At 43.4% G+C, this 12,874-nt stretch overlaps 1 long non-coding RNA gene across 2 annotated transcripts in view; it reads left to right on the top strand.

Annotated features, from left to right (window-relative positions):
* LOC307185763 overlaps positions 1-12,199 on the top strand; it is a 69,092-nt gene extending 56,893 nt beyond the window's left edge. The window contains exon 4 of one of the 2 annotated variants that reach the window (XR_013828164.1): positions 11,926-12,199. This is a non-coding gene — a long non-coding RNA (uncharacterized lncRNA). Of the gene's footprint in view, positions 1-4,523; positions 4,905-11,925 lie in introns of those variants that run through there. The other variant, XR_013828165.1, reaches the window with a different exon arrangement.
* The last annotated feature ends 675 nt before the right edge of the window (positions 12,200-12,874 follow it).

Genomic DNA, 12,874 nt, shown 5'->3' with positions numbered 1-12,874 from the left:
TACACCTGCCTGTGTCTGTCGCCCTCTCTGCGTCTCGGTCTCCCCCTGTCCCTGCCTAGCATTTCTTACTGGAAAACGCAGCGGCTCTAAGAGAGCTCATTGAACCCACAGCCTGAAAACGGTTCCATCAGCAGCAGCCCCCAAACTCCAAGCACACCGGCGGCATTCACGCTCCGCTCAGCGGCCTCGCCGTGGCAGATGCGCAAGCGCGAGCGTGAGTGCAGGGCGGGGGAACTGAGTGCGATTCTGTATGTGCGCAAGAGCGTGTGAGACAGTGAGGGGGTGAGCGTGCGTGAGCGTGAGAATGAGTGCGTGCTGGAGGGTGTGTATGATGTAAATGTGTATATCAGCAAGTGTGTGAAGAGGTGAAGAGTGAATATGAGTAGCGTGTGTGTAAGTGTAAAAGTGAAGAGTAGGTGTTTAGAAGTTTGGGGGGTTGTAAGCATCAGTGTGCGTGTGACTATAGGAGTGTGTGGATATATGAATGTGAGAATTAGAGAGGCTGAGTGTGTGAGAGGACGTGTGAATGTGAGTGTGTGAGAAGCGTGGGGTCCCATGAGTGTGTGCGTTTGTGGAAGCTGGTGTGTGTGCGGGCCTGCCAGGGTGTCTGTGAAGAGTGTGACTGGGGAGTGTGCACGTTTGAGTACGAGTGTGGACGTGGAAGAGGGCGTGTGTGCGCGTGTATATATGTGTGTGTGTGTGAGAGAGAGAGAAGTTGGCATTTGAGAGCGCGTGCGTGCGTGGGGTGGGTGCGCGGGGCGTGGCTCCTCCCGCGGGCCGGGCCTCTTGGCTGCTCGCTCCTGCTTACGCAGTGGGCATCCACCGCAGGGCAAGCTCCTCTGTCTGCATGGAGCCTTGGAACCTGCGACCTCAGAGGGAGGGAGGGGGGGTGGGGGAGGAGGGAACCTCACGTTTAAAGGTGGACGTGCTAAGCGGGCGGGGCTCTGGAGCAATGGCTCCTGGAGTCCCCTTCTTTTCTGCCGCCGGTTCTTTTCACTCCCATCTGGATCGTCTTTCCATCCATTTTCTCAGTGAGCATTTATGGAGTGCCTACAGTATGCCAGGCTCTGCTTTAGGCCGCTGGGGAAACCAGGAGAACAAGATAGCTTAGGTCTCACTCATCGTGGAGTTTTCACAGGGCTTTCTGTTCATGGGTAACTACTTTGCCAAATGGTGATGATACAAACATAAATTTTGGCCTGTGCCCTCCAGCAGAAGGGCTTATAAGACAGACAATGATAGCAATGAGACAATGCACTGTAGTAAGTGTGTGTGCATTCTGCTCCATCCCAGCCTCAACCCTTTCACTGCACTATTGAGCTTGGGCATAGGGTTAGGAGGTCCTGGGTGTGAATCTCCTCTCCTTTGACAATGAAACTAATAATGACTCTTCTCATAGGGTGGCTGTGGGTGTTAAATGAGTTGCTATGACAACCGTGGGAAAATGCCTGGTGCATGGTTAGCCCTCAATATATACAAACCATGATGATGGCGATGATGGTGTTCCCCAGGCCTGATGGAATGTGGGAGAAGGGGAGATGCTGTGTTTGTGGGCTACAAGTTTAAGAGATTATCCATGGATTTAAATTAAATTAAATGAATCTGTGTATGTTTATACTGCATTCCTCTCTAGAATCAGGCTGTGAGTATCAGATACTTGGTCTTCATTCTTCTCTAGTGACTTCTCCTGAACCAATGGTATCAATAGTGCTGTTGTCAAGAGGAAATGGAAAAGTATTGAGGGAAGACAGCGAGAATCTACAGGAGCCAAATGTTCTTTCAGGCAGCCTTAGAAGCATTTTGAGTCCACTCAGGTACCATTAAAGTGAAAGGGAATATTTTCACAGTGACACAAAATGCGTGCTGTAATTTAAACTTGTGAGCAAGGTTTCCGATGAAATATGACATAGGAAATCTGTTTCCTGATTAGCCATGTGCCTCCCTGGAACAAGATACTGTATAAACAATTGCAGGACATAATTTTTCTTTTTAAAGAAGGCTGTCTTATTAAGATTCTTTTATTTATTTTTTTTGATGTTCTAACTAGGATCACAAAATAATTTTATTTTAAACCAAAAAGATCATGTTCAAAGATTTAATTTCCTTACTTTTTTCAAGAGAAAATAAAACACAAAGAACTCTTGAAAAGTGCGAGAATTGTTTGCAACATCTAGGTTCTTGAATTTAGCAGCTGAAAAGGAATTTTGCCATTATCCTGCTGGCCCATCTCATATTATAGCCAGAGAAACTGACGTCCCGGGAGATGAATGGTCAGTCCCTTTAGCAGTCACCAATTAGTCACAATTTTATCCACAATTTTACATTTACAGGAAGAATTCCTGCAACTAGGAGGGAAAAAGGGAGTTCCAGCTCCCTTCCATTTGGACACATCTCTGTTGCTGGCAGCTCTATCTTCTGGTGGGTCAGAACCAAACTTTTGGACTCTTCCTGACTCCTCTCTTTCCCTCTGTACATTTACTCCATTGGAAGTCCTGATGGCTCTACCTTTAAAAATATCCAGAACTTGGGCTTCCCTGGTGGCGCAGTGGTTGAGCGTCTGCCTGCCGATGCAGGGGACACGGGTTCGTGCCCCGGTCCGGGAAGATCCCACGTGCCGCGGAGCGGCTGGGCCCGTGAGCCATGGCCGCTGAGCCTGCGCGTCCGGAGCCTGTGCTCCGCAACGGGAGAGGCCACAACTCTGAGAGACCCACGTACCGCAAAAAAAAAAAAAAAAGAAAAAAATCCAGAACTTGACCACTCTCAACACTCCCACCACTGTCACACTGGTCCACATCACAGTCTAGTCTCCTGACTGGGCTTTTTTCTCCTATACTTGCCTCTATAGTCTGTTCTCAACCCAGCAGCTAGAAGATCCTCTAAAAACAGAAGTCAGATCACGTCAGAGCAAAAACCGAATATATTACAATGGCCAGAAAGGCCCTCCATGATCTGGCCGTGTCTGTCTCTCTGACCCCCTCTTCTCCTGTTGACCTACGTGCTTGCTCTACTTTCCTTGCTTGTCTGGCCCTCTCTTGCACTGGCCTTCCCCTCTGGCGAGAATTCTTCCCCACAAGCTCACTTCCTCACCTTCTGGTCTTCCCTCAAATGTCATTTTCTCACTATTTTAAAAATACCAAAGCCCCTACTGTGCCCTCTGTACGCCCAACCCCCGCACCATGCTCTGTTTTGTTCTCCCATAGCACTTATCACTTTCCGGCATACTCTATAATGTATAATGTGTACTGTGTTTGTGTGTTTATTGTCAGAATCTCCCTGCTAGACTGAAAGCTCCTGGAGGATATTTATGTCTGTTGGGGTCACTGAGAACAGTAGGTGCTTAATCAGTACTAAGTACAGGATTGAAAGAAGAATGCCAGTGTTCTGGGTAGATGCCTAACCACAACTCTATCTTACCTCTACATAGCATTTTGGAGTTTACAAAGAATATGTTGTAAATATGTCTTAAATATGTTGTGTCATTGGATCTCACAATTAATATAAGCTAGACAGGATTTTTTTTTTCCCAACAGTTATTTCCACAATGAGGTATTCACAGGTTAAAGGACTTGTCCAAATCAGATCCAGGACTAGGCTCTAAATCAGAGTGTCTTTTTGGGTGGGAGACACTTGGCTCAATGAGGAGAACTAATAGGTTACTGGTTCACTGTGGGTCGCTCTAAAATCTGGCCCCAGGATGAAGGTTGGGGTCCTCTGTCTACTGTCTGTCTTTAGTATTATGTATCTGCTCAAGCCCCAGCTAAATGAGTGGTGCTTGGGGGAACATAACACAATGGCCACATCCTCTTGTGTTCATAATTTGCACAGGGTTGAAAACAAGAGAGATTGTCTTGTTAGCTCGAGCTCATTTAGAGTCTGCCCCGATTCCCTGGACTTGGCTGGATGCCCTACCTTGTCTGACTTGCTCTGGGCAAACCAACATACTGTCTTAGTCAGTGTATTATAGTTCCTTCCTCATGTTTGGTTTCTCTGTCAGTCCATCAGATTTAGCTGATGAGCTCATTGACTGCAAACTGATTTAGCAAGACAATGTCCCTCATTCTCTGGGCATACACAGCACCACTGTCTTCCCAGATATTATGAAAAATTGACATCTCCTTTTGAGAGCATTGATACCTCAATAGCCATTCATCAATAACTGGTGTTAGAGCAACAATTAATTATATCGAACTCTAAAATCAGTAAAAGAAAAAGTAATGTGATTCAGAAAATAGATGTAAATATAAAATTACCAATTCTGAACAAATTTTTAAAGATAGTACTTTTTCCTCAAAGATGTTCACGTGTAGTGAATGACAGTTGCTTCTTTGTTATCCCTCGAATGGCATAAATTGTTACTTTTTTATGTGAATGGGGAAAACTAAAACATTTCGAGACAAGAAAAGGAAAAGAACAATTTAATTGTTTATTGAAATGTTAATTCAATGTTTGGTTATTCGCAGGTTATCGTCATGCCATCTCCATTTAGAATTTAATACATGTCTCAGTTATACACTGTTTTTCAGTTCCAGGTGCTCTACGGCAACAGAGATGTTAATTATGAATGCAGAAGGCATAGTTCAGAAAGGAACAACGGCAGCCAAAGTTAACTGCATCGTTGCTGTTCTAAAAAAGGCGTTTTACCTGTGCTTTTCCTGAGATCAGGCAAGTTAATGGAGTTCCAAACAGCGTAACTAATAAAGATCACAATACCATTTATATTGGCCAGAGAATGACCCCTACCCAGACAGGACTCCTGGTGTATTTAGTTGTAAACACAAGCAAAGCATGTCAGAATAATGGCCAATTTTAAATATAAGGTCTAGGCCATATTGCTGGAGGAACTTCTGGAAGTAGAGCTACAGTTGCTATTAAAATTCAGTTCAGTTCAATTCACCATTATTTACTGAGTGCCTACTTGTGCTAGGTGCTAGGGTAACAAAGATGGCCAGAATCTAACCACAACCCTTGATGAATTCTAATGGAATGCAACAATCTATGAAACCATGGAGAAGAGAGCCATTCTTTCTTCTAGCTGGCATCAGGGATTCTGAGATTGGGCCTTGAACTGTTTGTAGGACATGCTCAGCTTCAAAACAACACAACATCACCACAACAGCAGTGAGAGAAGAGACTTTTAGGCCAAAGGTCTGCTAGTGAGCACAGGCCTAGAAGGTGGATGTCTGTTATGTGGAGGTGGAATGGCTGCACGCAGCAGGGAGAAACAGCAAGGGCTGCTGAGCGCTAGAAAGCAAATGGTCTGAGTGGCAAGTGAAGTACTATGAGATACCTCCATATTAGATGGACAGTCATTGACGGTGCTAAGCAGAAAATTGCAATGATTATATTGTAATCATTGTAAAGGAATGATTGGAAAAGAGAGAAACCAGAGGCAGTTAAAGTCTTAAAGTCCAGTCCTGAGATGAAGAGGGTCACATTAATCAGTGGTGGCAGGAAAGGAGAAGGGAGGATAAATTCAAGAGTCATTTGGAAGAGAGCACCAACAGTCCTTGGTTACTAATTAGATGGAATGTGGGTACAGGAAGAGAAATGAGTCAGTGGGGAATTTGGATTTCTAGCTCAGGTATCTGTGTTAATGATGATGGTATTAACAAACATAGTGGTTACAGATGGAAGATAAGCAGTTTTTCGTTATTTCAGGTGGGCTTGTGGTTGGAGTGGGTGGAAGAGGAAGAAGAAAAAGTATTTGGTTTTAAACATTTTGAGTTGTTAGTACTTTGGGAACAGTCAAGGAGAAATTTTTTATGTATAGGAGTAGTTGGAAAAATGGATCTGAACTTAAGAGAAATTGGGGCTGGAAGTAAAAATGGCATCAGTTGGACTTCCCTGGTGGCGCAGTGGTTAAGAATCCGCCTGCCAATGCAGGGGACATGGGTTCGAGCCCTGATCCGGGAAGATCCCACGTGCCACGGAGCAACTAAGCCTGTGCGCCACAACTACTGAGCCTGTGCTCTAGAGCCTGTGAACCACAACTACTGAGCCCACGTGCCACAACTACTGAAGCCCCCGCGCCTAGAGCCCGTGCTCTGCAACAAGAGAAGCTACCGCAATGAGAAGCCCATGCACGCAACCAAGAGTAGCCCCCGTAACCCCCACTCGCCGCAACTAGAGAAAGCTCACATGCAGCAACGAAGACCCAATGCAGCCAAAAATAAATAAATAAATAAATAAATGGCATCAGTCTACAGTATTTAAACTGTATTCGAATAATAGTTGCAGCATTAAGATAAGATGAAATTACTGCGGGTTGAGGTGATGGTTAGGACGGTGGTCAGGAAAGGCCGCAAGGTCTGATGGGTATAGTGCCCACCAGAGTAATTGGCACACAGTATTTAACATGTTTGTTGAAAGCTGATTCTGTTCCAGAGGCTCACTTCCCTGCTCTCAGGAACTGTATAATCTCTTGGTCAGTCTATCTAGTGGTAATCAAGTCCTTGCCAGTTGACAATGGGACTGGAATACAGTAGATTTGGAAACCAAATCAAGGTTGGAAGGTGGCTTGGTGGGAATTTGGGATTAAAGTTCGAAATAGCCTCCTTTAGCCAACCAGGTGCCTTAGAAAGTTGGCCTGAGCACTCTTTCTTCATCCCAGCCCATCTAATAGAAACAGAGTGAAGTAGGGAAATCTTAATGTAGTCTTCAGATACCCCGCCTTGTTTCCTTTCCAAAAGACTTCCTTTTCCATGTAGACCTTACACGTTTTCTGATTGATACAACTTTGAAGGGCCTATTGCCAACTTAGCATGCCAAGGACTCATCAAGTAGGGCAGTCAGATGTTTCTGGCTTGGTCCTAAGCAACAGCATTGCTCAGATTCGCAGTGTGAGTCACAATCCTAAGGGACTGCTCCGGGTCACAAGGTGTTTGTGTTTCGTGAACGACTTCAGGTGCTTGCAAAATGGTCTGTCATTTTGCAAACCTCCAGAAAGAAGGTTGCTCACCTTTGAGACCCCAGGTAGATGGAAAAAGCAGGGAGAAATGGTAAATCAATGCATATACATTATCACCATTTATCATCAGCTATAACTTTTAATTTATTTTCCATCCATCACCTCATTACCTATCTAATTGCCCTCATCCTAGTACATTCTGGACCAACATCTCTGCTTTAAGCAGGCAGGCCTGTTTGTGGTCCACAGCACACAGAGCTCCATGTCTGGGGCTTCCTACTGACATCTTTCCCCACTTAAAGTGCTTCTACCCTGTTTTTCTACCTTTTTCTTCCTAATGGTGAAAACACGAATCTAAAATTCCTCAGTGTTTACATATATAGTAACTATAAGTTTTATCTCTTCATAGTCTATACTGGGGCATAATTTCTCAGGATCTGTTTATGCAGATGCTAATCTTTCAAGAGCAATATCTTATAGACTAACCCTCAGCATCATCTAGAGAGATGGTTGAGTTAAATGAACTATTCAACTAAGTCAATTTGAAGTTTCTTAGATGATGAGAATAATAATGCTAATAACTATCATTTATTGTGTCTGCTATGCCAGAATAAGCATTTTGCCATGTTATTACATTTGGCTGAGTGAAGAGGATATCATCCTCATTTTACGGACGAGGAAACTGAAGTTCACAGAGCTTAATTTGCCTGAGGTCACATGATTAGTAAAGAGCAGAACCTGGATTCAAACCCATGCCTTTGAGACTCTGCAGTTCAAAATCTTGCCAAAGCACCATATTTTTAGTGTTCATTTTTTAAAGGACAAAAATAGTTCCTGGTATTTTCTTTATCTCTTTGCATTCCTCCTTGTACAGGGCTGTGTATTGAACATTGTAATGAAATGGGCTTTTTTAAGGTTGCAGGAACACATGGATACCCAATTTCCCTCAGCTGACTTGAGTGTTTTGGTAAGGATAGACAGGGAGGTAAAGGAAAGTAGGGTATGTCTCAGCAACTGCAAAGCCAGACCTCATGGAGAATTGGAAAAATCATTCCTTCTTATGCCCATTTCCTCAGAAGGGGAACTTAGAGATTTATGGATCCTTCCTCCCTTTGAGAACAAAGTTTGCTGATGTTCAGATCAAAGGCCCTTCATTAGAAACCAGTTACTTCATTAACTCCACAAATATTTATTGAGCGCTTACTGTATGTCAAGCAGTCTTCATGGCACCAGGGAAAAGAAAACAGGTAAAGTTTTCTCCTAATGGGGCTTATGTTCTAACAGTTCCTTATATTAAGTTTTAGGGGTATGCTGATAAATCTCATGGGACTGGTCTCTTGTTAATGCTTATTCTCCAGGTTTGGAGTCGTCTTCATTTTCAAGATTATACTTGAATTAAGAAGTAGGTATAAGTCAATATTTTCCAAATATATTTATAGTGGACAGCAGTTAGTTATTTCTACAGCATTGGTAGTGTTGTTGTTTCAGCCTTGGAATTCCAGGGAAGCTGATACTATCTATGGCTCCAAAGAGGGAAATATGATCTAGGGTAAGCCAGTCAGTATATGTTATCCCTTGCGTAATGATAGGCTTGGTAAACAGCCTGTGACCTGAGAGGATCCAATAAAAGCAAGTCTCAGAACTTTTGGTGGTGGGGGGGCGGGGTGGTGGAGTTTAAGAACACTGATCCTCTCTCATGCTCTGGAGAGTGTGATGTGTATATGTGAGGGCTGGATCTGCTGCAGTCATTTTGCAGAGAAGAGGAAGAATAGAACACACAGATATAAACAGAATCCAGAAATGGAGCTTGAGGCCTGATCGCATTGTACCTTGCCTGCCCCACCTCTAGACTTTATCAGTGAAGTCAACAAATGTCTACTTATTGAAACAGTTTGAATTCAGTTTTGAAGGAAGGAAGGAAGAAAGGAAGAGAAAAACACTATCTTCTCTCTTTGTTTTTTTCTAGAAGCATTTCACAGGACTAGATTTTCTCAGAGTAAAACATTGGGAAATGCTGATCTTGACAGTTGATGGCTGTTAGCCAAAGTCCTAGACAGGATAAAATATGCATCCCTTTGATCAAGATCTCTCCAAGTTTTAAGAAGTATCTTTATACCCACTGTTATGTAGTCTAAGTGCAAAGAGATGTTCTTAAATGCTGATCTTTTTTTTTTTTTTAACATCTTTATTGGGGTATAATTGCTTTACAATGGTGCATTAGTTTCTGCTTTATAACAAAGTGAATCAGTTATACATATACATATGTTCCCATATCTCTTCCCTCTTGCATCTCCCTCCCTCCCACCCTCCCTATCCCACCCCTCCAGGTGGTCACAAAGCACCGAGCTGATCTCCCTGTGCTATGTGGCTGCTTCCCACTAGCTATCTACCTTACGTTTGTTAGTGTATACATGTCCATGCCTCTCTCTCGCCCTGTCACAGCTCACCCTTCCCCCTCCCCATATCCTCAAGTCCGTTCTCCAGTAGGTCTGTGTCTTTATTCCTGTCTTACCCCTAGGTTATTCATGACATTTTTTTCCCTTAAATTCCATATATATGTGTTAGCATACGGTATTTGTCTTTCTCTTTCTGGCTTACTTCACTCTGTATGACAGACTCTAGTCTGTCCACCTCATTACAAATAGCTCAATTTCATTTCTTTTTATGGCCGAGTAATATTCCATTGTATATATGTGCCACATCTTCTTTATCCATTCATCCAATGATGGGCGCTTAGGTTGTTTCCATCTCCGGGCTGTTGTAAATAGAGCTGCAATTAACATTTTGGTACATGACTCTTTTTGAATTTTGGTTTTCTCAGGGTATACCTCTCATACTGTTGCAGTCAGGATGTTAGCTGGAGTTGCCGCCATCTGAAGGCTTGACTAGGATGGCTCACTCACAGGAGTGGTGGGAGGCCTCAGTTCCTCTCTTGTGAGCCTTCCCGTAGAGTTGTTTGAGTGTCTTCATGACATGGCTACTAGCTTCCCCCAGAGCGAGTGATTTAAGAGAGTAAGGTGGGTGCTGCCATGTCTTTTATAACCTAGCCTCAGAAATCACATACGGTCACTTTCACAATCCTGTTGGTCGCACAGGTCAACTCTATTCAATGTGGGAGGGACTACAGGAAGGTGTGAATACCAGATGATGGGGCTCATTAGGGATCAGCCTGGGGGCTGGCTATCATACTAGTCAAATCACACTATTTCTGGTTCTGAGCCCCAAATAATAAAATGGCTATTGACCCAGCAAAGCTGATAAGAGGCATATACAGCCTCTGAAAAGAGTCAGGAACTTGAAACTACCTTCTTGGAGGAAAAATGATTGAAGTAAGTGGGCATGTTTAGCTCAAAGAAAAAATTTTGGGTGGAGATATCTTCACTTATTTGAAGGACTGTCATATAGAAGAAAGAGTAAACTTGATTTATGTCTCCCCAGAGATTGGAAAGAGAATTAATGGATGAAGATATATTGAATGACTCTTGAATTCCAGGCAATATTAAAGGGCTTGGAATAAAAAAATAGCAAAGACACAGTCCCAGACCTTAAAGAATCCAGTCTTTAAGAGCTGTGGAAGAACATAATACAGCATTTTTGTCTATGCTCAGTATGGTTACAGATATTTAATATAATTATCGAAGATGTTCAATAGAGAAGGAAGCACCACATGATTTAGACTGAAGCATGGTTTTGGAGGTTAGTGTGGATAAGATGACTTTGGGCTTCATTCTGATCTTATGAGCCTATGATTTTAGTAGTCTCTAGACATTTGTGAATTTAAAAGACGGCAGTGAGGGGCTTCCCTGGTGGCGCAGTGGTTGAGAGTCCGCCTGCCGATGCAGGGGACACGGCTTCGTGCCCTGGTCCGGGAAGATCCCACATGCCATGGAGCAACTAGGCCCGTGAGCCATGGCCGCTGAGCCTGCGCGTCCGGAGCCTGTGCTCCGCAACGAGAGGGGCCACAACAGTGAGAGGTCCACGTACCGCAAAAAAAAAAAAAAAAGATGGCAGTGAGGAAAACCCAGTACAAATTATATGTCATATTTACAGCATTGGTTTAAATCAGGTGAACAGCTGTAGATATTATTCTAGGGTAATCTAGGAAAATCCATATGGATTTTACAGATTTATTATAAAAATATTTGGAGACATTGAACTAAATATGTATATACAGTGTGAAATGATCAAAGAACAATGAAAGCAATGAGTTCATATCTGTAGTCATCTAATATTTATAAAGCACTAACTGTATACTAGGCACTGTTGTAGGTGTTGGGAAGATGGAAGTGATCTGAATATTTCTCTGCTGGTGTTTAAAACTGGAGAGCATAGTGGTAAGGTCATGGGGTGAGGAAACGTACTGTTTAGGCTCAAATCCTGGTTCTACCATTTCCTAGTTGTGTGGCCTTGGGCCAAGTTACTTTAATTTCCTTTTGCCTCAGTTTGCATATGTGTAAAATAGGAATGAAAATGGTACCTATGTTATAGGGATGTTTGTGAGGCTAAATGTGTTGATATATGCAAAGTGCTTAGATATATGCAAATGTGTTGATATATGCAAAGTGCTTAGAATAGTGCACTATTCTAGTTGCACAGCTAGTTGCACATCTAGTTTCTCTGCAACTAGAGAAAGCCCGTGCACTGTATACTATATAAGCATTTGTTTCTTTTCCTAAGTAGAATAGCGTCTGCCCTCAGGAAGCTCCCACTCTAGTTTAGATCACCTTCTTTCTCTCTTCCTCAGTCACCACAGTTGTTCAGATGACTGTGGAAGCAGAAGAGGATAACTGGTGCTCCCCAAAGGCCTTTCACACACTTGTATTGCACACGACCTTTCCTTAATCCTAGGGCACTGGAGCAGCAGTGCTATTTTTCACTAGTAATACTCTGAGCACCACAGACTCTAAGATTGGGACACATAGTGTCAATTTTATGTTAAAAAAGATTTTAAAAATGATCAGTGTGGGGGGGGGGCTTCCCTGATGGCGCAGTGGTTAAGAATCCGCCTGCCATTGCAGGGGACATGGGTTCGAGCCCCGGTCCAGGAAGATCCCACATGCCGCGGAGCAACTAAGCCCTTGTGCCACAACTACTGAAGCCTGCGTGCCTAGAGCCTGTGCTCCGCAGCAAGAGAAGCCGCAGCAAGAGAAGCCACCGCAATGAGAAGCCTGTGCACCACAATGAAGAGTAGCCCCCGCTCAATTCAACTAGAGAAAGCCCGCGCACAACAACAAAAACCCAACGCAGCCAAAAAGAAATAAATAAAATACATAAATTTAAAAAAAAGTGCTAATGATCAGTGTGGGTTGAGAAGATTAACTTCTTTTTGGGAATTATACCTATGAGTAAAGACTAAGTAAGACATTTTATTTGTTTTCCCAGAGAACCAAGAAATTTGAATTTCTCCAGACAATTTAAAATTCTCCTGATGCAATTTAAACTTCTTCCTCTCACCTAGAAAGATGGTACTCATGGCTGGCACCAAACATTTCTGCTCCTAAGGCCATGTTCCCTAATACCACATCTACCCTATCCAAATATTAATAAATTAGGCTCTAGAACATACAAAATCATACGTTAGTTTTATTGTCCCTATCACTCTTCTTAGATAGTAACAGAGATAGAGTAATAAGAAGAAAAATAGTTGGGGCTTCCCTGGTGGCGCAGTGGTTAAGCATCCGCCTGCTAATGCAGGGGACATGGGTTCCAGCCCTGGTCCGGGAAGATCCCACATGCCGCGGAGCAACTAAGCCCGTGCACCACAACTACTGAGCCCGTGTGACACAACTACTGAAGCCTGCGTGCCTGGAGCTTGTGCTCCGCAAGCCACCGCAATGAGAAGCCCCCTGCAACTAGAGAAAGCCCGTGCACAGCCACGGAAGACACAACGCAGCCAATAAATAAATAAAATCTATTTAAAAAAAGAAAAGAAAAGAAAAATAGCTAACATCTTCTGTGAGGTTCCAG

Source organism: Stenella coeruleoalba (assembly GCF_951394435.1).
Source record: "Stenella coeruleoalba genome assembly, chromosome: 4".
Lineage (NCBI taxonomy): Eukaryota > Metazoa > Chordata > Mammalia > Artiodactyla > Delphinidae > Stenella > Stenella coeruleoalba.
Note: the sequence above shows the minus strand (reverse complement) of the source record. Positions and strands in the feature narration are given on the sequence as shown.